This window comes from Python bivittatus, unplaced genomic scaffold, assembly GCF_059951505.1.
Source record: "Python bivittatus isolate LINGU-HERP-01145 unplaced genomic scaffold, Pbiv_v1 ctg000020_np1212, whole genome shotgun sequence".
NCBI classification, from domain to species: Eukaryota; Metazoa; Chordata; class Lepidosauria; order Squamata; family Pythonidae; genus Python; species Python bivittatus.
This window is the reverse complement of record NW_028277030.1, coordinates 88,446,519-88,469,193: the sequence shown is the minus strand read 5'-3', so window position 1 is coordinate 88,469,193 and position 22,675 is coordinate 88,446,519. Positions and strand designations below refer to the sequence as shown.

General features: G+C 38.2%; 1 protein-coding gene across 2 annotated transcripts in view; it reads left to right on the top strand.

The window, feature by feature from the left end:
* The first annotated feature begins 3,465 nt into the window (after positions 1-3,465).
* Positions 3,466-22,675, top strand: part of SIPA1L2 (signal induced proliferation associated 1 like 2) — a 95,523-nt gene continuing 76,313 nt past the window's right edge. For both annotated transcript variants that reach the window (XM_015889666.3, XM_007437304.4), the window contains exon 1: positions 3,466-3,743. The gene's annotated coding sequence lies outside the window, so the exon portion shown is untranslated. The remainder of the gene's footprint in view (positions 3,744-22,675) is intronic.

The following is a 22,675-nucleotide window of genomic DNA, read 5'->3' as shown; positions in this document are numbered from 1 at the left end:
AGAGACCTCTGAACTGATTTACATGTTAGCCTGTGGGTAAGGGGTGCAGAAATTTAAAAATTACTGTACATAAATAAATCTGTGAATACAGCTCTCTGAGATTGCCATCAGTCTTACAAAGATGTTTTTCAACTCAAAGTAGCTGAAGTATCATGTACATGCATTAAGTGGTCCCTAAAACTATAGGAAAAGTGAACAAATTAGTCTGAGGCCAAGTAGTGCTTATAGTAGCCACAAATACCAAAATTATATTTAGCAGTTCAGTGAAGGCAATCCCGTTCAAATGAATTCACATATAAAAGCAGCTAATATTTCATGGACTACTTCAGTTATGTGGCAGGCAGATGTTCATATTTTGTTAAGAACTGCTGATTTCTAATACCCAAAATTAGTTTTGTAGAACACCACAGCAAAAATTAATAGAGGACACCTAGTGGCAAAGACCTGTACCGTTCTTTTCCTCAAGACAATGTGCATTGTTTAAATTGTACAACGAAACTGTATTATACTTTGCAAAACTTTATGTAGATTAGGCTTTGCTGCTCTAGAGGAAATTTGCTACCAAAAATGTGTGAAATGGATTTTGTTGCACTGCAATGTAGCCTATTACCATGCCTGTTAGTTGTTACTAGGGTCAAGAGTGGCAGGTTATAGAGAAAAAAAGGGTTTAAACATAGCCAGAATATTTAATTAATGCTTCACGGGATAGTAGATGCTGACTGCAAAGACAAAGGAAATGTAGCTGTTCTAATTTTACATGGGTATTTTTTAAAAGAGGGTAAAGAGAGATAACGTAGATATTGATATAGATCGGTATGGAGAAAATCTATCTATGTGGTCACTAGGAGTCGAAAATGACTTTATGGCACATAATGAAATCAATATGTATATAGTATATACATGAAAGACTTTCTCCTACATGCAAAATGGATATTATTATTATTATTTACTGCTACTCAGCTGGTAATATTCATTCAAACTACAATAATGGATGATCCCTGCAATGCCTCAGCACCCTACGTAAGCTGATTTCTTACATTTCCGATGACACACCAGCTTGATCATATCATTGGAACTATGTGCCATAGTGTTACGTGTGTTAATAGAAAGCATGTATGGCTCTCTATCTGGCAAAATTCTCCCCTCTGCACGTAAACATTTCCATGGATGAATACGTAACTGCATTCTGAATTTACATGGGAGTGTACGTTTTAGATTATACTCATTTGAACTTGGCTATTTGTGGTGCTGCACTTGAATTGAGAATGGTTTTCATTTGTTCTTTAAAAAGAAAGGGAAATCCTTCATAGGATTGTTTGCCCCAATAGTTAGGTTAATATTGTGTAAAATTAAAGCAAGGCATCTGGGTGAAATTTCATGGGTTTAATAAAGCAGGTGAGGGATGAAGCCTGGTTGTGTGGGAAAAGCTCAAGGTGAAAATGAAAACTTGATTGGCTGCATATTTTAGAACAATCCTGAATATGTGTCAGTGTCACTGTGTGTGTCTGCTCTATTTCAAGAAGTTTAGTCATAAAAATGAAATTTACATGACATTTGGATTCTTGTACATGTCATTCTACTACTTGTTTCAAAATACAGCGAAAGTCATTCAGTAATGACGAATCCCTATGTTAGTCTGGTATAGAACTGAAATTGTGAGGGGCTAATTATGTGCAAAAACATGTAATAAATACATATTTTACTATACAAAAACAGTCTTGAGAGAAAGGGCCTTTTTTCTGCTAAAAATCTGTGCAACTTCCCTGTATTTAGATAAATAGGGAATTCCAAGTCCTTAAAGAGGGTGAGAAAGTATTTGAGGGAAGAATGATACTGAGTTAAAAAGACACTTGACAGAGAAATGGGTTCTATGATTCAATCATACCTCACGTTTATGGCATGAATACCTTTACCTTTCTGGCTTGGAAACTCTAGCTTTGCTGCAAACAAATGCACAGTAAATCCCACTGATCTCTGTGGAATTTACTTCCCAGCACTATATTGTGAGATTCAATATATTCAGATTTTCTTTATTATAGGAGGCACTTTCCCTTCATTTGAAGAACTAATGCTTTAATCATGTCAATTTATGCAATGCATTCATTTCTTTCTAATCTTTTTCTCTATCCCAGCCTCAGTTCTGAGCTGTGGTCAGTTTGACAAGTTCAAAGGCTGGGAATTCAAATAAGAAATGTTGTAAATCTTTAGAAAAATATAACCATTTAGAGAAATGGGAAGGGCTTTAACATATTTTTAAACTGCAGTGACTGCCAGGCATGGCATACATTGTTCTGCATATGTGTAAATTTTCTTCTTTGGGAGCAATGTGGGCTGTAAAATGAAATCTGGTCTGAAGTTATGCTGACACCATGAATGGCTCTGAACATAATATATCTGTGGGAAATGTGGTACACAAGGAAGTCAGATGGGTGAGAGAGTACTATTACTATTTGCTCATAATCCCAAATGTTTCTGTTACTTTAAATGGTTTTCGGCTGGTTTTTATGCTTTGGCACTAGATTTAGTAGTGGGACATCATCTGCTCCAGCAGAGATCTCTAAACTATAGTATATGACAATCATCCCAACAAACAGCCCCCAGATGTATTGAAGTTTATTTTCAACCATTCTCAGTGATGGTTGAGGGACGGATGGGAGTTGTAATTCAGTCACAGGGAGGGCCGTGTCGGCAACGTCTGATCCAGCATCTTATTGCGGACGGTGGAGTTGTCCAGGGTCTTGAAACTGAGCTGCTATGGTCAGTGGCTCATTTTGGAAATGCTCAGCCTCTCTGCAAAAAGTTTGGATGTTGTTACCGGAGGGCTACGAAGCCCTCTCCACGGTCCCGGAGTCAGCTTAACTTGTTCAGAAGAGCATAACCTTCCAACCTCCTTCCGTCCTTTATCTAGCGCCTCCTCATCGCCCATCCCGCTGAAGTGAACGAAGGGGTTGCTATGTAGCTGGGAATCCGGCCAATGCCAGTCCTCTACTAGAGGCTCACTCTTAGCAAAAGCCTCTTCCTTTGTGCGCTAGAAGTCATTCTGAGCCGGTCTGACGCGCATTATGAACCGGTTCCCCCGCGCGATCACTTGCTCCACTCAGGGCTTTCCGCAGATAAAGTTTCCCCAATGAGGATATCCCCCAAAAGCAGAACTTCCAGGAGCCACCCCCCGCCCCGGCCGCCTGGGAAAGAAAGACAAGAACAGAAGACGGCGGCGGCTTCCCACGGCCGCGAAAACCATTGTAAAAAGAAAAAGGAAAAGGAAAAGGAGCGGCAAAAGGTGGGGTGGGGCCTTGCCTAGGGGAAACGGGGCGTTCCTCCGCGAAAGGCGCGGCCCAATCGCGTGTCCTGCGGCCCGCCAGAGGACACCTCGGATGACGGGAGCCAATGAGGCGCTGGGAAGGCGTGGCTGGGAAGAGGAGCGAATCTGCCTCTTCTTTCTCCCCCTCCCATCCGGCGGCTGAGGCGGACCGAGCCGCAGCTCGCCTGGGCTGGCTGGCTGGCTGGCAACTGCGCTGGGAAAGCAGTCAGGTGGCGCGCGGCGGGGGACTAGCCGCTCGCCCGCCCGCCCGCCTCCTCCCTCCCTTCATCTTCGGGAGAGTCCCCCGCCCTCCCGAGCGCGCTGCCCAGCACTCGTTCAGACGCGCGTGTGGCTCTAGAGGGACCGGAGGTCTCGGGCGAAGGGCCAATGGAGCTCCTGGCCGGGAAGCAGCCCGGCTGGGCGACCGGATTATGAAAGGAAGGTAAGGAGCCGGGTAGCCATCGCCGCCCGCCCTGCGTTTGTTTTCCGGGAGGCTGGAAGGAAAGCGGGACGCCGGGACGGACCTTGCCTCCCTTCGAAGGCAGCTCCGGAGTTTCCCGTCCTTGTCGCCGAGGGTGTCTTTTTGGAGTGATGGGGAAGCGAGAAGAATTGCGGGCGGGGGGGGGGGGGGGCTTTTGTAGTTTAGGGACGCGGGTATATGGCTTCGCGGGGCTCGTGTGAAAGGGAGCGTGTTTGGGGACTGGGGGAGGAAAGAAAGGGCGCCTCTCCTTTCTTTCAAACATTGAGGGGGGATCCTCTGGGTCGAAGGGAAGCATAAGAAATTCTGTTAGCTTGGCGCGATTGACCCTGACACCTTCCCATCCCTTTTGGGTAACGGGAGCTCGACCGTGAATTTCTCCCCTTTCCTCCCCGCTGGCTCCTCCGAGAGACTCGGGATGGGCAGGCGGAGGGGAGGTGTGACTCTGGAGCGGGGAGAAGTGAGGACGGGGGGGGGGTTGTTTCGCCTGCCTGCGGGGTATCCAGACAAGCCCCTTCCGTAGAAAAAGAGCAAAAGAGCAGGAGGGATGCAAGGGGCAGGAACTAGCCGCTTGCCAGCACCGTCTTGGCCCCTCTTGCATGCAATGTTATGGCTCTTGTACTGTCACTACACCCACCCACCCACACACGTATATTATTTATTTCATCCATATTTTGCTTGCACTAGCACAGCAGTGGTATCAGCTGGACCACCTAACTTTTAAAAGAATGCTGTCCTGTGTGGATATACGGACTTGTGTCTCTATCTATTTGATGGGGAGAAATAGCTTCTTGGATAGAATCTAGCTTCTTCCTAGATTAGGGGGAAAAAATGCTTTCTGCTCCAAATTCAGTCGTGGTAATGTTTTATGCATGAAAAATCACAAACAAATATTTCTTTCTTCTATTGCTGCCAGTCCTTGTATTCCCTCCTCCACACTCTCTGAGTGTACATACATACATACATACACATGCATACCTTTTGTTAATGTTCTGGATTTCTTTAAAGTAGATGGTGCCCTTGTTATTTGCTGCAAGAAGGTTACCCCGTTTATGAATTTTTGTTCAACTTTGATTTGAAGGGCTTTACTCCGCTGTTGGGTATTTAGTTCATGAAGCTCACAGCACTGCTTTGACCCTTCTCTGGAGCCAACCATTACCAGAAGTCCCTGTTCAGTATATAAAGTAAATTTGTAAAGTGTTGTGTTATTAAAACACATTCATAGAATTGTTTCTGATTTCAGGTACTTGTTTCCAGAATATTGCCTGAAACATTTATGCTGTGGCAGAGACTCACTTAAGTACTTCTATCCAGTCTTTTTTTTTTTTTTTTGGCCACTTTTCATTTTAAATGTTAACACTAGATGGCTTTCTTGTATCATTTAGAAAGTACAGCACCCTTGAACCATCTTCTGATTTTTTCTGTTCCACTATTAGAATATGGTATTGTTTTATGGTAAATGGATCTAAACCAAATTTAAACTGTTCCCTACTTGATCATTTATCTCAAGACATTACGTTTATTATGTTTGCACTTTTGTTTGAAATTTCCCTAACTTTGTGGTAAACAAAATTGTTGGGAAGAAAAATCCACATTTGCATTCAGGTTGGTTCACTTTATTTTTCAATTAATATAATTTCCTTAGTGCAGGCAAATTAACAATCTTGTTGGCTTTACTATAAGCTGTTGAATTTTTGTTTAAGATGGTGAAATGATTGCTTCTTAGTATTAAAAGAGTGCATTGAGCAGCTCTTTAGGGATTTTGTGGTATGAGGGGAAATAAAATTAGGATAAGGTATTGTGTCTTATTGTGATAGGTAATTGTATGAAACTGGGATAAACACCTCCATTTATACTTGCGCAGGAAGTACGATGTTTGTGGTTGTACTTCTTTGCTTAATCTCTGCAGAAGAGAAACATTACTCTCTGAACATAAATGCTTCCAAGATTCTACTTTAATGAATAGGATTAAAATGTAGAGGTCCTGTGTTGAGATTTGGATAGGCCTGTAAACCGAATATATCTCAACAATGCTGCAAGAACTGTGTGTACTATCTATAATGTTTTCTAAATTATTATTGCACAAAGAAGACCTAAGTTCTTGTTCCTCAGCAGAAAGCTTATACAGTTTGATGAAATCATTGATTGTGTGGCATTACAGTATTAAAACAAGCTCAGATAAACTTCAAAATAACCCAGTGTTTATATAAACTAAGTTCTCAGCAAAGCTTTAATTAATTGATTGTGTTAATGCTTTAAGTATTTGATTTATATAGCTTTGAAAAGGAAGGGTAGGAATGAGATAAGCAAGATGATCTAGTCCTTTGGCTAACAAGAGACATTTCTGTCAACATTGTTGCTAATATCTTGATATCAGTAGTCTTTCCAATTTATTGTAGGGGTTTTTTTTGTTTGTTTTTTCCGCTCAGAAGGATTTTTGAGTAAATATGCACAAGATTGGGTTGTATGTCTTTCAAGCCAAGAGAGCTGCATCCTGACTTGAGGAAATATTTATTTATTTATTTACATAGACTGTGCCTTAAGCTGTTTCTTCTAAAATAAGCTCTTCTTGTTTTCTTCTTTCTCATGGTTGAACAAAGTTTGAAACAATGTATGTGCTTTGTAAAATGTACCAATTGTAAATGGCCCCTGGCCTTTTTATTTGGTTTTTTTCCCTTCATATTTAATCAGTTACCCCCTTTGAATTATAGAAATGTTGGTATTTCATAATGAAACTATTTTAGTGGCTTCTACTTCCTCTGAATGATTATTTGATCTCCATTTAAAAGGTAGTTATGCAATATATGTCTCTAGTTTGAAGGTGGATTTATGGTGCAATTTATCCACACGGCAGACAATACTGTTAGACTATTCTTGCATTCTTGAGGCTGCAGTCCTAGACATACTTTGCTGGAAGTAAATGTGACTGAAGAAATTTACTACATCTGTTATTTGGTTCTTACCTATGCACCTTTAAATAAACGATTTGAATTTGTGATAACTGGTTAATAAATCTAATAATGTGGTCTTTAAAGAAGATATTCAGAATAACTGACATTTATTAATGAGTTGTAGTTCTTAAATGTTTAAATATAAGTTACATACTGATTTGCAAATTCAATCAAGTTGCAAATTCATAGATCACTTGTGTTCTTTTAATTCATATTACAATATTTAGATGTTTCTTGCTGAACTTTACTTTTAGTTTCACAGGATATATGTTTAGCATTCAAGTATTTGAAATGTGGCCTCTGGTTTTAATTTTTACATAGTAAATTCCTTTGGACTAAGACTTTTACTACTTTACAAAGTATGCTATTTTTTTTTTAAATGAAAAATAAATCCTGTATTAAGAACATTGACTTTTCATTAGGTCTGTGGTGTTTTAGTAATGTGGTAAATTTAATTGAACAATTCAACTAACAGGTTGATAAACTTTGAGCAGGTGTTTGTGTGTGCCCGTGTGTGTACAATTATTTATAAGAATCCCTAGTTAGTTCTTACAGGAACAGAGTTAGAGACCGTTTTGAAAACAAATTGTTGCTGTGGAGATACAGGCATACGTAGGACACCAGCTGCATCATAGTGCCGTTGCCTTTAGTACAGGTAGCCCCCAGTTGTGCTCCTTTGATACTTCAGTGCCTCTTTCGCTCTTTAAATACTGACATGGAAAAACACACATAAGATGAAAAATTAAAAGATACATTTGTGGCATAGGAAACAAAATGGAGCAGGAAGGCACTGAACAATGTAGAATCCTCAGATACTGATTATTTATGGTGTTAACATTCAATGGGATATAAACAGTATATGACATGAAAACTGCAGATTATGAATCATTTCTATGGAAATAGCAAGAAAATGATAGAATGTAAGAAGTAGAAGTCATATGAATCATTATATAGCAGGGTCATTCTATTCTACCTAAAGGTAGCTGAAACAGAGTAATATAGAGCAGGAATCTGGAAGATGAAGGTGGGAGCAAACAGAGAAACTAGAGATACATGTTCATATCTAGAAACAGCCAACAGAACATTGCCAACGCTGATCTGCAAGTATTTGTAGCAAATGCAGACCAAGGTGCACCAATTTTCTGTCTGGTTAGTAGAACCTTGAAAGAACCTTCTGTTTCAAGAGGATTGCCTGGGCTGACTACAATGTTGTTGCCTCACCACAAGAGCCATCAGTGAATTGAATTGTCTACTGGGTTGTCATTGTAATTTATAGAGAAAAGAACATGGGATTTAAGGACTGTAATAGTGTCCCTTTGGTGGTATTGCAGACTAAGCAAAAATATTATAATCACCAGACTCCAAAATATCAAGCCACTCCACCTCCTGTTTTTAGGCAAGAGCGTGGGGTGTGCCAATAAGACATGGCTGCTTGAAAATGACATAAGCCATGTTAGACTGGCATCCAGGACATTGTATTGCCTGTTTTTCTGGATGAAGAGCAAAATGGCTGTTGTGCACTGGAGTGCTAGTGTGTTGGGCAATCCAAAGCTGTATAAATGCCTTGTTCATGCAATTGCTGAAAAATCCTTGGCTTTCCTCCCAGCTATGGACCTGGGAAAGTGGTGCAGATCTGCATGTAACCATGTGGATAATCCCTATCCTTTTCTACAGCTTTACAGATGGAAGGAAGGTTAATTCCTTGTAAAGCTTATCAGAGTGGATTTACTGAGATACTAGTAGTGGTCATAATTAGGAAGTTCAGGAATAAAGATAGAGGTGGCATACAGATGGCAGTTTTTGAAAATATTTTCCTTCTATAGAATTTAGAAGTTGATATGTGAAATGAAAGTTAGAGAGCTATAAAAACTCTGAATCATATTTCATTTTAGCTTCTTACCTGGAAGCTGATTTTTATCACCCTAGTACTGATAGCTTAAGTTAGATAGCTTAACATTTTTCATTAAAGAAATAAATGTGCTTCCTTGAAAATTCTGCTGATAGTTTTTATTTGATATATATGCCACTTTTCTGCTATTGCAAATACTCAAAACAGCGCTCTCTCTCTCTAAACTGGCTCTCAGTTTTAAGTTTTAATATTCAGGGAGAGAATTAAAACTTAAAATTGAGAGCCAGTTTGGAATAGTGGTTAAGGTATCAGGCCAGAAACGGTGAAACTGTGAGTTTTAGTCTCACCTTAGACAGAAAGCCAGTCACTCTCTCTCAGCCCTGGGAAGGAGGCAATGGCAAACCACTTCCAAAAAACTTTGCCAAAAAAACTGCAGGGAGTTGTCTGGTCCAGACAGTCACCAAGCAGCTGCCAAAAGACTGACTTGAAGGGACACATACCCAAAAAACGCTTAAAAAAAGTTTTACACAAAATGTTATAGTGGGAGAGGCGGTACTTTAGATAGCAGGCTGCAAGCTATTTCAGTGGAGAATAGGGCCCCATCAGTTACTGGGAAGTGCATTCCAGAACAGAGAACAACATAAGGTAAAGCCCTCTATTCAAATTCAGATGCTGGAACTCTTAAACTGAAGGCATTTTCAACAGGTACTTTCTTGCAGAGATTAATGGCTGGACAGGTTCATAATAGGAGAGGTGGTTCTTGAGTTACAATGTATGCTGATCAATATCAACAACTTAAATTGTATTTGGATATTTTACTGTGGACCTCATATGAGCCCTGTACTTTACACTGGTTAGCATCCTAAATGTGTTTTGTACTAATTTCAATTTCTGAATGCTTTTCAGGTGTAACCTCATGTACAATATGGTGGAGTAGCCAAGATGCATTATTCCAGTATTATAACAAAAATCAGTACATAAACATATAAGTCTAGTTTTCTTACTATATTTGCTAGTATATCAAGATTCGTTTATTCTTGCTGCTTTATTATAGTAAAGTTTGTAAGTTAATACTTGGTTTTACAAATTGCTGCCCTAGATAATTTATGATAGATAATTTGTGTTTTGTGTTTTGGCTGAAGGAGGAAAACATAATTTAAATAGTTGTTTACAATACATTTCAAGAGTAGCTTGTAGTAAACATGTCTACCACTAGGTTTGTCTTTATAGATATTGTGGAAACACATCATTTGATGACAACTGTGGGAAGTTTATATATTGATTGATTATGTACCATCAAGTCAATGTTGAGTTTTTGCAACCACATATATAGATTTTCTCCATGGTGATCTGTCCCTAACCTCGTCCTTCAGGTCTTCTAGTGGTGTACTCATCATCACTATTAACTATCCACCTTGCTGCTGATCATCCTCTTCTCTTTCTTTCCACCTTTCCCAGCATTAGAGCTTTCTCCAGGGAGCTGGGTCTTATGTGTCTGAAGTAGGATAATTTGAGCCTGATCTTTTGTGTCTTGAGAGAGAACTCTGGGTTGATTTGTTTGATGATACTTTTGTTTGTTTTCTTGGCTATCCACACTATTCTCAGGAGGCTTCTCCAACACCAAAGTTCAAAAACATCAATACTTTTTCTATCCTGCTTCTTCAAAGTCCAAAGTTTATACATAAATGCTGTTATTAAAGATATTATATGAAGAAAATGTAAAGATTAGATTGGTAGGATGTAGAATGTCTTGCAGCTAAATACTGAAAATGTAGGATTCTTAAACATGTTATACTTGTATTAATGACAAAACATTTTTTCATTTTAAAAATAAAATTAAAATTAAGAGCAATCTATTAGAAAAACTAGATTTTATTATATTAATAAGAATGGAAGCCTTTACTTAAGCTCCAGCTCTGATATTTGAAAAAAATGTAATGAAATTTAACTGTTTGAAATAGACATGTAATCTGAACTCAAGGGAAGTAGCAGAAGAGCTACTTAAAAGAGCTCACATTAAGAGATGTGATTGATATCTGATATTACTCTATAATTTTGGGAACAGTTTTCAGTGGGGGGTTGGGCATAATAATGCTCAGTTTGCTTTCGGTATTTAAGAGGACGTTATTTAAAAGAATTATGTAGCCTTATCTAACTTATCTTAAATAGTTGCCAATATGCTATTAGGTATGAGCACATAATCATCCTTAAATATTTGGACAAGTACATCATAACTAATTAAAACTGTGCCAGGAACTGAACTATTAATTGCTCTGTATAATACTCAGTGTTTTCCATAGATGAAAGAAAGAATAGAATACAGTTTTTAGGAAAGAAAAGATTATATATATTCACAAATATGTGAATTCAAACTTTAGAAGTATGATTGTTTGCTAATATTGTGCTTTATTTAGGTGATTTGAAATAGAGCATTTAGAATCTTTATAGAGATGGGTGGCCTTGTATGTTCGACAAGTCAGTAAAGGATTTTTTTATTCCTAGATATTGAACAATTGTTAAGCTGCCTTGGCTTAACTGCAGCAGTGAGGGTTGTTTGGCAGCGCTGCAGGGTGAACTGAGTGGGAGCACCACGTGACAGGAGTTCTCACTCTGTGTGTGCTGCAGGAGCACCAAGTGGCCTCCCTCTCGCTGCTGCAAGCTGGTGCCTTTTGCCCAGGACTTTCCCAGCCTTGCAGCAGTAGACAGCCTGCTCCGGAGCCCAGAGCCTCAAGCACACGAAGGAGCGCCTCTCTCCAAAAAAGGTTTAACTTCCTCCCTGCCTCCAAAAAAAGTTTAATTAATCTGTTGAGTTTCTGGCTGCAAAAGTCTGTGATTGTTAACTTTATAAACGTTTCAGTTTTTAAATTAATAATTAAATAATAATTAAAGCTTAAATAAGTTCAGAATACATCCAGAGAAGAAGGGAAGAACGGGGAAAAATGAACAAGATGCTTTCTGTTTAATACTTTTTTTTTCTTTTTTTCAATTTTTTTTTCATTGCCATATCAAATTCCAAAGGGGAGGGGGAAGAAATAGTTTTAAATGCTTACAAAATACTGATTGCAATTATCAGTCATCAGTGACTAGTGAGTTTAAATTATAATCTGTTAGCATGTACGGAATGAGCCAGTTTGGTGTAGTGGTTACTGCGCACTGGGCTACAAACTGGGAGATGGTAAGTTCTAGTCCCAGTTTAGGCATAAAACCAGCTGTGGGTGGGGGTGAGGGTTGGTCCAGCCATTCTTTCTCAGCCTTAGGAAGAAGGCAATGGCAAACCACTTCTGAAAAATGTGGGGACGGTTGCCAGGAGTCAAAATGACTTGTAGCACAACTTTTAGGTGTGTACAATTATTATACTTTCTAGTTTCTATACTTTAACTAAGAAATATGTAAATGTGTTAACATGTTGCTACTGTGTGTATTTGCAATTTACTTGTATACTTATATTGTGATGCACACATTTGTAGTTGGTTTGGGAAAAGCTGCACAAAACAGCTTTTCTCCCCACATATGGCATGCCAGAAATTAGAGGGAACATTGCTGACATCCAACTGCAGTTTACTTCTCTGTAATTCAGACTCGCTATTTGTTGTCCTGGAAGAATTCTAACCATTGTAGAAAACTCTCACGTCTCCCTCCAGTTTTCCTTTCTCCAGGTTAAACATACCCAATATAGGTATGATCCACCAAGATACCCAGGTTCTTTTCTCATGTGCTCCTGCCCAGTATGATTATTCAATCTTAAAATCATGCTTTTGATTTTTCTTACCCAAATGAAAGACTTTGTGTTTGTTCCTGTTAAAATTAAGTTTGCTGGTTTCTGCATATTGTTCCAGCTTGTCAGAATTTTCCTGATTTTTGATATTGTCTTTTAAATTGTTTGCTGTCCATTCCTCTACCACCTCTGCATTGTCTACAGATCTGATAATATTCTCTAACTCTTCATCCGAGTTATTTATAAATATGGCAAACAGCACAGGATCTTAAGCAGACCCCTTTGATGTACCATTTGACTTTTTCAGTTTGATGTGGAGCCACTGACATACATTTGCTGGGTACAATTGGTCAATCAGTCTGCATCATCTAATGTAGCATAGTCTGGCCCACATCTGCCATCTTCTCCACTAGGATCTATTTGAAATCTATCAAGTTTTCAGTGGAGGGGCCACTCAATTGTGCTGTTAGACACTAGTGCAGCTTACAGATGGCTTGTGGCAATTGGATTAAGAGATCAGGAGCAGCACTAGCATTCAAATGATGCAGTTAAGAAGCTCCTCCATCAATGTCTTGAAAGAGTTCATAGAGCACAGAAGCCAACATGAGCACAAGCAAGGCAACTCTGTCCATGACCATCCCATCAAGTTGCTCCAAAGAAGATGAAGGCTAGCTTCTGTGACAGCATCATATGGAGCTTAATGACTGGGCTGACTCAGTGAAATCTGCTGTAGCCAAGGGTGGAAGATGCTAATGCAGGTATTTTACACATTCAATAACTGTGGGAAGGAGAGAGAAGCAGTACTTGTGGGAGGAAAAAGATGACCGTAGGCTCTGGAACCTAACCCCATAATTCCCATAAACTCAAAATCTTGTTATTTTCTTACCTGGGACAGAACCTCATCAATAATGAGGACATTCGTGTATATTTTGCAAAAGTGTATTAGGCATATTACAGCAGTACATGATATTAAGCATTAGGCTTCTATTAAGAATAAAAACAGTATAGACATTAGTTGTATAGATACTTTAAAAAAAACCCTGAGTACAGAATGATAAATCAGGAATCTGTTAAATCTTGGTTAGTAGAGTACTTATATATGCAGCTTCTTGGTTTGTAAACAAAATGAGAAATAATTTCCTTAGTGCAGGTTAAGTAAACTTTTTGTGGGTGGAAGACATGTTCTTTTTGTTAAATGGTCTTTAATTGCCTTGGGGGCCAGTTCTGGATGGGGCTAGGCTTTTCTGTTTTTCTTGTGTTTTGAGGGTGTGAAGGGGAAAATTGATCCCTTCAGTGTCATGGAACTGGGGGATTTAACTGTTGCTTCTCTTACACTCCAGGATCACATACCAGGATTTCTTCTTGATTTATGGGTTTTAGATTGAGGTCAATAAGTCAAGGTTGTTGGTTTGAAGAGCATGATGAATAGTAGCATCCATGGGAGGGTGGAGCAAAGCCAAGGGGGTGAGTACAGTGCAAGACCTTCCCCTTTTGTGCATGCATTGATATCCCTGCACATTCAAATCAGGCAAGGTTTGTATTGAGGGACTCTGTGACTCTCCCCTGAAGATGCCATGATAAGGAACATCTATTCCTGGTTTACTGATGGTTATACTAGCAGGTGGGAGCAAACTAAGACTATAGTATGCAGATCATTCACTGAAATAAGGGGTATCCATAAATTTGGTTAGTTTAATGTAAAAATGTGTGTTACGAATCTTGAAATGTTACTGCTGATACTAAATGTATTCCAGATCTATAACATAAGTTCATGGGATTTCTCTAGTGGTTACAGCTGTCTTTAAAAATAACGTTAACTGTTGGGTGTGTGCATTTTTTGCATTCATTTGATTTGTTGTGAAGGTGGTAACAGCTGAGCAGCTGCAAATTGTATATGTTTATCACAAGCTGTAGCAGTTGGAGAACGTTATTCTACCTCTTTGTATCTAACAAAAACAGCTTGATGGTTGTTAAAATCAAGGTCATTTACAGTTCCAAGTACACATTGTACACATTTTTGTCTGCGATCCATATCTATGTAAGAGCTGAAAGAAAAGGCATCTATAGTCCTCAATTTATGATCACAATTGGGACCAGAACTTCCATTGCTAAGCGATACAGTTGTTAAGTGGGTCATGCCTGATTTTACTGCCTTTTTTGCCACAGTTGTTAAGCAAATCACTGTGGTCGTTAAGCGAATCATGCTATTGTTAGGCAAATCCACTTCCCCCATTGACTTTGCTTATTGGAAGTCCCCTGGGAAGGTTGCAAATAAAAATCATATAACCCCGGGATGCTGCAACCATCATAAATACATGCCAGTTGTCAAAAACCTGAATTTTGATCACATGATCATGGGGATGCTGTGATGGTCATGTGCAAAAACAGTCACAAGTCACTTTTATCTATACCATCATAACTTTGAATGGTTGTAAGTTCAGGACTACTTATATACTGTATATTCTCACAAATGTTCAGTTACTTTTTATAACACTATTTGATAAACATTGATAACCTTCTTAAGTACTAACTATTGGATTATAAGGAATAGGAAGAGATTTTAAATGTTGAAAGCTTATTTATAATATAGAAATTAAGCCTATGCAAAGTGACACAGATTCAGTTTGATAAAGTGATTTGGGCTATGGAGCTGCCCTGATTAAATTGATTTATTTAACAATTTTTTATAATGCTTGACTCCAAGCACAGCCAGTTTGTGGTGGTTTACAATATCCAGTGGATCACAATGAATAAAACGTCATAAAACAATTAAAAATATCCTAAAACAATACATCAGATAACTTAGTAAAAAACAAGATGAAAATCAAAGTCAAAACAATGTATGATAAATATATTATCTAGATTGCCCTTTTCCCATATAGGCTGTTCTAGTTTGCTAAGGTGTAAATAAGTTTTTAAGAACTTTTTATAAGCTTGCCAGAAAAGTGGCAGAATTGCTGACTGAGAGATTCCAAAGTGTCAGGGCCTTCTTTAAAATAAAAGATACATTCCCCATAGGCCTCTTTATGGAACAGCATAGGCAGAAGACCTTTATCTAAAGCACTGTTTCTCAGCCTGGGCAACTTTAAGATGTGTGGACTTCAACTCCCAGAATTCCCCAGCCAGCCATGGGAATTTTGGGAGTTGAAATCCACACATCTTAAAGTTGCCAAGGTTGAGAAACACTGATCTAAAGAATGCAACTCCTGAGCTACTACATATGGGAGAAACTGTTCCTCTTATTAGGCAAAGCAGGTAGGCAGGGCCCAAGCCAGCAATAGATTTATCTGTAATAACAAGCATCTTGCTTTGACTACAGAAATTCTTTGGGGGCCAGCATGGTCTAATATGCTCTCTCTGAAAGACATCTGATAACATCTAGGCTTGATTTGCTTTGCCAAAGCACAGAGGCCATATGATTTAGCATAATGAAATAACAGATTGGCCTTGAACCATTTTGGGTCGTGCTTGTCTCAGCCTTCTCCCTCAGCTCTGGCCAAAGTGTTTCTAGGCTGGGTAATTTAAGGATTGCTCCCAGCCTTCATCAAAGTTCTCCAGCCACAAAGACCTTGAGCAGGTTTGATCTTTGTGGCCAACAGTGCTTTATATTAGGTTAGGGAGATTTACCAACCTTACTCTATTTCAGAGTTCAGTTCAAAGTGGTGGTAAAAAGTTTTAACGTGCTAAATGAGTCAATCTCTCTGGCTAAGCATCTTCTCCATATTTACCTCTCAGTGTTATCTGTATTATCTCCAGGTGCCTCTGCTGAGATTAGATAAGTAGCTACTAGCAAAACAGCCTTTCCATGGTAGCACCTGGTTACTGAATTACCTCTGCAGGGAAAAATAAATTTGTCAATTCTGTTTGTTAACCGTGTAAAGCCCTTTTCAAAACTTCTCCTAGGCTTTCTGGATCTTTCAGTTTCAAAATGGGTTGGTGTCTTTTATGACTGTTTTTCTTGGGTTTTATTCTGTGGCAAGATTGATATATTTATTGTTTTTATTCTGTGGCAAGAGATATATATTTCTGTATTTGTGAATGTTATAATTTTTTGTTTAAATTGTAAATTGTTCTGATAGCTTTGGCCTAAAACTTACTTATAGCACCTTACGGATAGAACTAATTCTCAAGAGTGCAAGTCATTCTTTATTGGAGCAATACATATGGCTCAGTAAATATGTAAATAAATGGGGAAAGGGCCACCTTTTAGAACTGCAATCCTGTATCCACTTACTAACAATTAAAGTTCATTTAATTTAGTAATTTTATGACAGAACTTGTCAGAGAAACAATGCAGATGTGTTCTTGGTTTATGTTTTTATTGTAACAATTTAGGTCACCTCACACTTGCCAGCCGTGCTTCAACTGTGTCATCCTGAATCAGCTCTAAAATGCTGCACCTGTAGAATCCAGGGTCACTTTGCCAGTAAATGCCCATCTCATTTCCAAGACTGAGAATCTAGGAAATGTCACAAGCCTCCCTTTGAGCAGGGCCCTCCAGCAACTAAAGGGAGCTCAGACTTCAGATACTAGGAGACAGTGCTTTATTTAACACTTTCCAGTGAGCTCTGAAATACATCTTTCAGCACAATTGGACTCAGAGCACTGGCTAATTTTGATGATCTTGTGTAGCAATTTGCCTTGTCTGTTCAGCCCACAGAATATCCATTGCGTGCCTCTACTTTCCAATCCCATTGCTTCCCCTCACTTTGACCATCTAGGAATCTTGCAATTGTATTTAACTCCTTCCTTGCACGTCCATATTATCTTGGGGATAGATTGGGTACAGATACATGTTTCTGACATTCACTGGAATTTGTGTCTTTTCCATCAAAGAACTGTCATTATCGCTAACTTCAGCTAACCGCCCAGAATTGTTTTCTAATGAGATGGTGGTGACTTCACCCAGAGTTGTTTCTGGTAGATGGGTGGCCATATACATTTGTTTAACAAACAAATTTAATAAATCAATAAATTTCCCCATCATCGTACCTCACAGGCCAATCTTGTTTTATCAGAAAAGTACTCTGAACTTGCTGATGTTTTTGGAAAAGAGGAAGGTAACATATGGTAAAGCAGCTGTGTAAATGTGGTCTCAGTAAGCCATTTGTTTCATTCCTCCTTATGAAAACAGTTTTGAGAGATTGTACGAATGTAATATTTTTTTTTTCAAAACTAGATTCTACTGGGAGAGTCAAATGTGTTTAGGTTTTTTCCCTGTTGATATAAGGGGGATGAATTTTAAGTCTAAATTGGAGAGTAAGAGACTTGGATATCCTGCCTTGTCTTGCTTCCTGTATACTCTCTTTAGGCATGACTCTTTTCATTTGTATATTGCTTCTCCAATCCCACTGTAAACATGGAAAATGAGACCTGTAAGTAAGAAACCTGGTTAGCTCTATAAATGGGTTGTTAACTATAATGGGCAAATATTGGACACTGGCTTGTTTCTTAAACCAGCATCATAAACTAGGTTTGTTCTTGCTTTAGAGAGAAATAAGCCAGGGATCCTCATACATGTTTAATATTAAACCAGTCAGATATATAGTCAGATTTGTTTAGTTGCTCCTGCTGGCAAGAAGAGGAAAGCAGAAATGATCACACGCTTACCATGCAAATTCTTGATTTTTCTCTTTCATTATGCCCTTACAACCTTAGATTGAAAGAGTTAAAGATTGTAAAGAGCTGGGTCAAAATCTCTGATAACTAGGAAACATAAATGTCAGGGGAGATAAATATAGAAAGATAACAACAAAACAAATATTATTTTTCAAAAATCAGTTCTTTTAGTTACAGTTACCTTAAAAGGTAAAGTCTGTATGAGTCAAGCTTGATATACAGATAGTCCTTGTTTAGTGACTGCCCTGGACAGTAACCGTTCACAGTTACGATGGTGATGAAAAAGTAACTTTGTGGCCAATCCTCATACTGATGACCTTCAGAGGTCTGTAAAGTACAAGAAAGCTGAAGTAAGTTCAGAAGCACAGGTGCAGTTTCACTTAGCCACCACTTCACGTAATGACTGAGTTGCTGTTCCCAATTGTGGTTGCTAAATGAGGACTTCCTGTATGGTGAATTTGTGGGCACATCCATATAGTTTATTTGGCAATGGTATAGAAGGATTAGCTGTTGCTTTTTTCTGGGCTGTTTTTCAGCTTTCTAATCTAGTCCGCAGCCTTAATAGTCACCATCCAAGCGCTAGCCAAGCCTGACTCAGCTTAGCTCCAAGTTCAGACAAAGTCAGGGACCGTCAGTTGCTGAAGTTCAATTATTCTATATATTACAATAAATAACACAGTGCTTGTGAGCTCCCATCTTCCTGCATACCTCTCCTTAGGGCTTTCCAGCATCACATTTATTTCCAAGAATATTGGTGGATCTTATAGGTGTTCTTATAAAATAAGGTAGGTTGCTGCAACAATGTTTTGTTTAAAAATGTGTTGAGTTTCCAGAAACAAGACAGGGGTAAACTGGAACGGTCGAGAATATCCAAGGGGACTAAAAAGAATGATGAGTGTTTAAACAGGATGCAGGCTGACCACATCCACCAAGGTTGTCATTGTCTGAGAAATCCAACAATATGTTCCCCAAATTCCAAATGTTCTATTCAGTACAAAAAAAAAAAAAAGCCTGCTTATTCTTTGTTGCCCAGAAAAGAAAACTTTAAGTTAAATAATTACTTAGTTTATTTATAATACTAAAATACTTAAACTGTCATTAGTCTGCTTATGGTCCTTAGTCAGTCATTCTTAGTTGAAACCTCAATCTCAATTTAAATTCCTGTTTCTGTTGTTTTGGGGTCTTTCTTTGCCAAATATGGTATTGTCTTCTCCTGTATACTGCTTAGAATCAGATTTCATTTCACTTCTGATTTATATTTTTGATGACAACACTGCAGTACTTTTACTCAGATCTGTTCCTGTTTTAAATAAAATAAAGTGTTTAGCAGCTGAATTAAATAAGCCTTTCTGTTTTTGTTTGTCGTGTAGGATTTTTCTTTGTACTGAGCATTGCAGTCAATTAGCAGAATTCTTATGAATCAAGACATCAAATACTGAAAATACCTGTTTCATTCGTCTGTCTGTCTGTCTGTCTCTCCCTTTCCCCCCTCTCTCAGTATGATAGGAAACAAAGTACTTTTCTGTTTTCATTGCTACATGGAGGGTCTGCAGTTGAGTTTCCAGCCTGGAAACAAAAATACTGCAGTTAGGGAATGTGGAATTGTATTCACAGGATGCTTGGCTGTATGAATGGAAGGAAAGGTTCTTTTACAAAGATCATCTCATTGTGCTGAATATATTACTGGCTAAATCAATTTTAGTCTAGTTTAGGGAAATTAGCTGAAAAATAAATATATCTATTTTGAGTTGATATACTCCTTAACCAATTACATTAGTTTGAAGTCAAAGCTTGTAAATTTTAGAATCCTGCCCCCACAAGCAAACGTTGGCAAATGTTTAGTAAGTGGTTCTCTAACAAGTAGAAAATTTTCAATGTTATTTTTAAAAATGCTTTCATTGCAATATATATAGATGAAAGCAAGCATAGTATAGCTGGGCCTTTGTCACAGTGTGGTGACTGAAGTGTTTTATTTATTTTGGTGTAGATGGATGAAAGTTCCTGTTAATCTGAAAGGTTTCTTCCTGTGTATCTCCTCCTTCTATTTTCTGATATATATCTAGCCCACATGTGTGGTACAGAGTCATGCTGCAAACTTCACCTTCATTTTTTCCTACTAGGCTGAGGATTTATTGGTAGAAATACAACTTTCAAAATCAGCTTTCTACTTGCTTTTTACCAAAGTGTTGGTTTTTTCCATCTAATTGTGTCCTGTTTTATAATGGGTGTCCTTGTGTCCATTATTTTTTAGCTTCACTAAAAAATGTCACAAAGATTTACTTTTAGATGTAACTTGGCATCTTTTAGATACGTCCTCAGTTGCCCTCTCCATTCTTCCCTTTATTTGTGCTTTCTTGGGCCATCTGAACTTTCTTTGAAACACAGTGCTGCAAGGTTATTGGGCATCAGCTCTGTTCTGATAGCTCTAATTACAAACATCTTAGAGTTGGGAATTACTTAGGTTCTTGTGGAGTCATCTTAACCAATCCCTGTTCTATAAAAATGCAGTCTCTTCTCATTAAATATTAATTCGAGCAACCAGCAGTACAGTAAAGCTCATTGTTCTTATGTGGAAGCTCCATTTTAGATAGCAGTGTGTGTTATATCACTTCAGAATGTAGTAATCAAAATTCCAAATAATTACGTAAATGTTCTCAGATTAAAGTAACAGCAGCTTCCTTTTTTTCTTTTCCAAAACCTACTATATCCTAGCTGCAACCAGAGATCTCTTTGCATGAAAAGCATTCTTAAAACTGAAGATTTAAAGCTGAACATAGCTTGAATGAAATATATACTTACAGAAACTGATACTCTTTTAGGTTAACAATACTTTGAAAAGAAGGAATACCAATCTTCAGAAGTAATATGAGATAGTGTCTCGATTGTAGATCCTAGCTTGGGTTAGAATAGTATGACTATATTTGGAGGAAAAAAATGTGCTTTGGTTGTATATGCGGTATAGGTACAAGTAATGATGGTAATTTGGTCTACCTTATATGAGTATTATATGAGAGTCTTGATTGACTTCTTCTGCCCATTATGACTTGAGTCAATATCTATGGACCTATCTGGTAGTAATTACTGTATATAAAATATTGCAACTGTAATGTAAGAGGAGTATGTGATAAAGAGTATGAATTAGCAAATAAAATGGAAGAGAAAAATATGTGTCTGTGAAACTAAGAGAAAAGAAAAGGATGTAATACATCTGAATGAAAGTGGTCTAATCTTGTGGAACAGAGTTGATTATATGCAGGAAGGATTATATTAATAAGGAAGGTATAGGCTTCACTATGAGTTAACGTGTTAGAAAATATAGGTTGGACTCATCTAGGTTGCTGCAAGGGCTAGACTAGCAACACCAGAAACAGAGATACTGAAACCAGACTGTTCCATTGCAGTAACAATACATAGTTATGTATTATTAGTAGGAAGTTTTCAGATGTAAGGCAGAAGAAACAGATTTAGAATTTAAACTTTGATTTTACTACATATGGCTTGTCTGCATATGCTTCTTTAACAGCTTTCATTAAAACAGATTTATCGCTGCCTGGGAGGATTCTATACTTCCAGTATTTCAGAGGGAGAAGCCTAACGGCTGTTGTAGGTAGGTAGGTAAATAGATAGATTATAGTATGAATCCATAGTATTGGGCTGAAGTTGGCAAGATCACAGGTAAAGAGTCTAAGATCAGACAAAGCCATTATGAAAATACCGTGCAGATATCTCTCAACATTCAATGTTAAGAAACAGGTGGCAAAAAGTCAGGTAAGGAGAAAAGTACAGTGGAGCTTACTTATAAATATGGTTGGATTCATGGATTCTGCAGTAGCTGATATTCATCATTCTAATAGAAACGTTTGCATCTGCAATAAAAACTATGTAGGTAAAACTTGAATCTTGACTCTTCAGCCATTAAGCTCATAAGAGTATTTTTGCATACCTAGAGAGAGCTTTATTGCTGTGCCCAGTTAGTAATAGTTGCATGTTATGCTCTAGTGAGTGGTGATAATGGAAAAATCAGATATGAGTTTTGGGAGCCTTCTGAATAAATGTGATCCAAGAGGGAAAAAATATTCAGCTAAGGGCATGAATGGGTGGATGGGAATGAGATGTGAAAGAGAAGAAATGACTGGGCCATATGGAAGGTCTAGATGAAATGAGAGTTGTGACTGTGCAGCAAGTATCTGCTTAGAAAAAGCTGTATAGGTTTTGAATAAGTCTATTATGTAGGTACATATAGCAAAGGAATGAATATAAATCTAAAAGCAGGATTGATTTATGATGAAATTAGTGAGGGATACAAAAATGTTGAATGTAGGACAGACTATTTTGTACTAGTGTAAAGAGGGATTTTAGAGAAAAAGGACATGGAAGAAAAGGAAAAAATGGAACCCCCCCCCTTAAAATTTCTATAGGGTGAGAAGGCACAAATTCCATATGAGGGAGATAAAGGGTAGATCACTCTATCCTGAGAGTCTAAGAGTACCAGGAGAGGTGCACTATCCTCATCCAGGCCTCAACACAGATTTTCCATGAGAGTGATCAAAGTCATTTGCATCCCATTTCCAAGTCCGAATCCAGTCTGAAAGAGTTCAGTTTATCCACTTTCTATATGGTAGCTGTACACAGACCACAGCCTTAATAAATTTCTTCAGGAAGGTAAGGCTATAGACAGGGTAATACCTGACAAAAACAGATGGATCCAAAATGGCCTCTTGAAGAGGGGCCATGCCTTAGTCTCTTTCAAGACTGCTGTCAT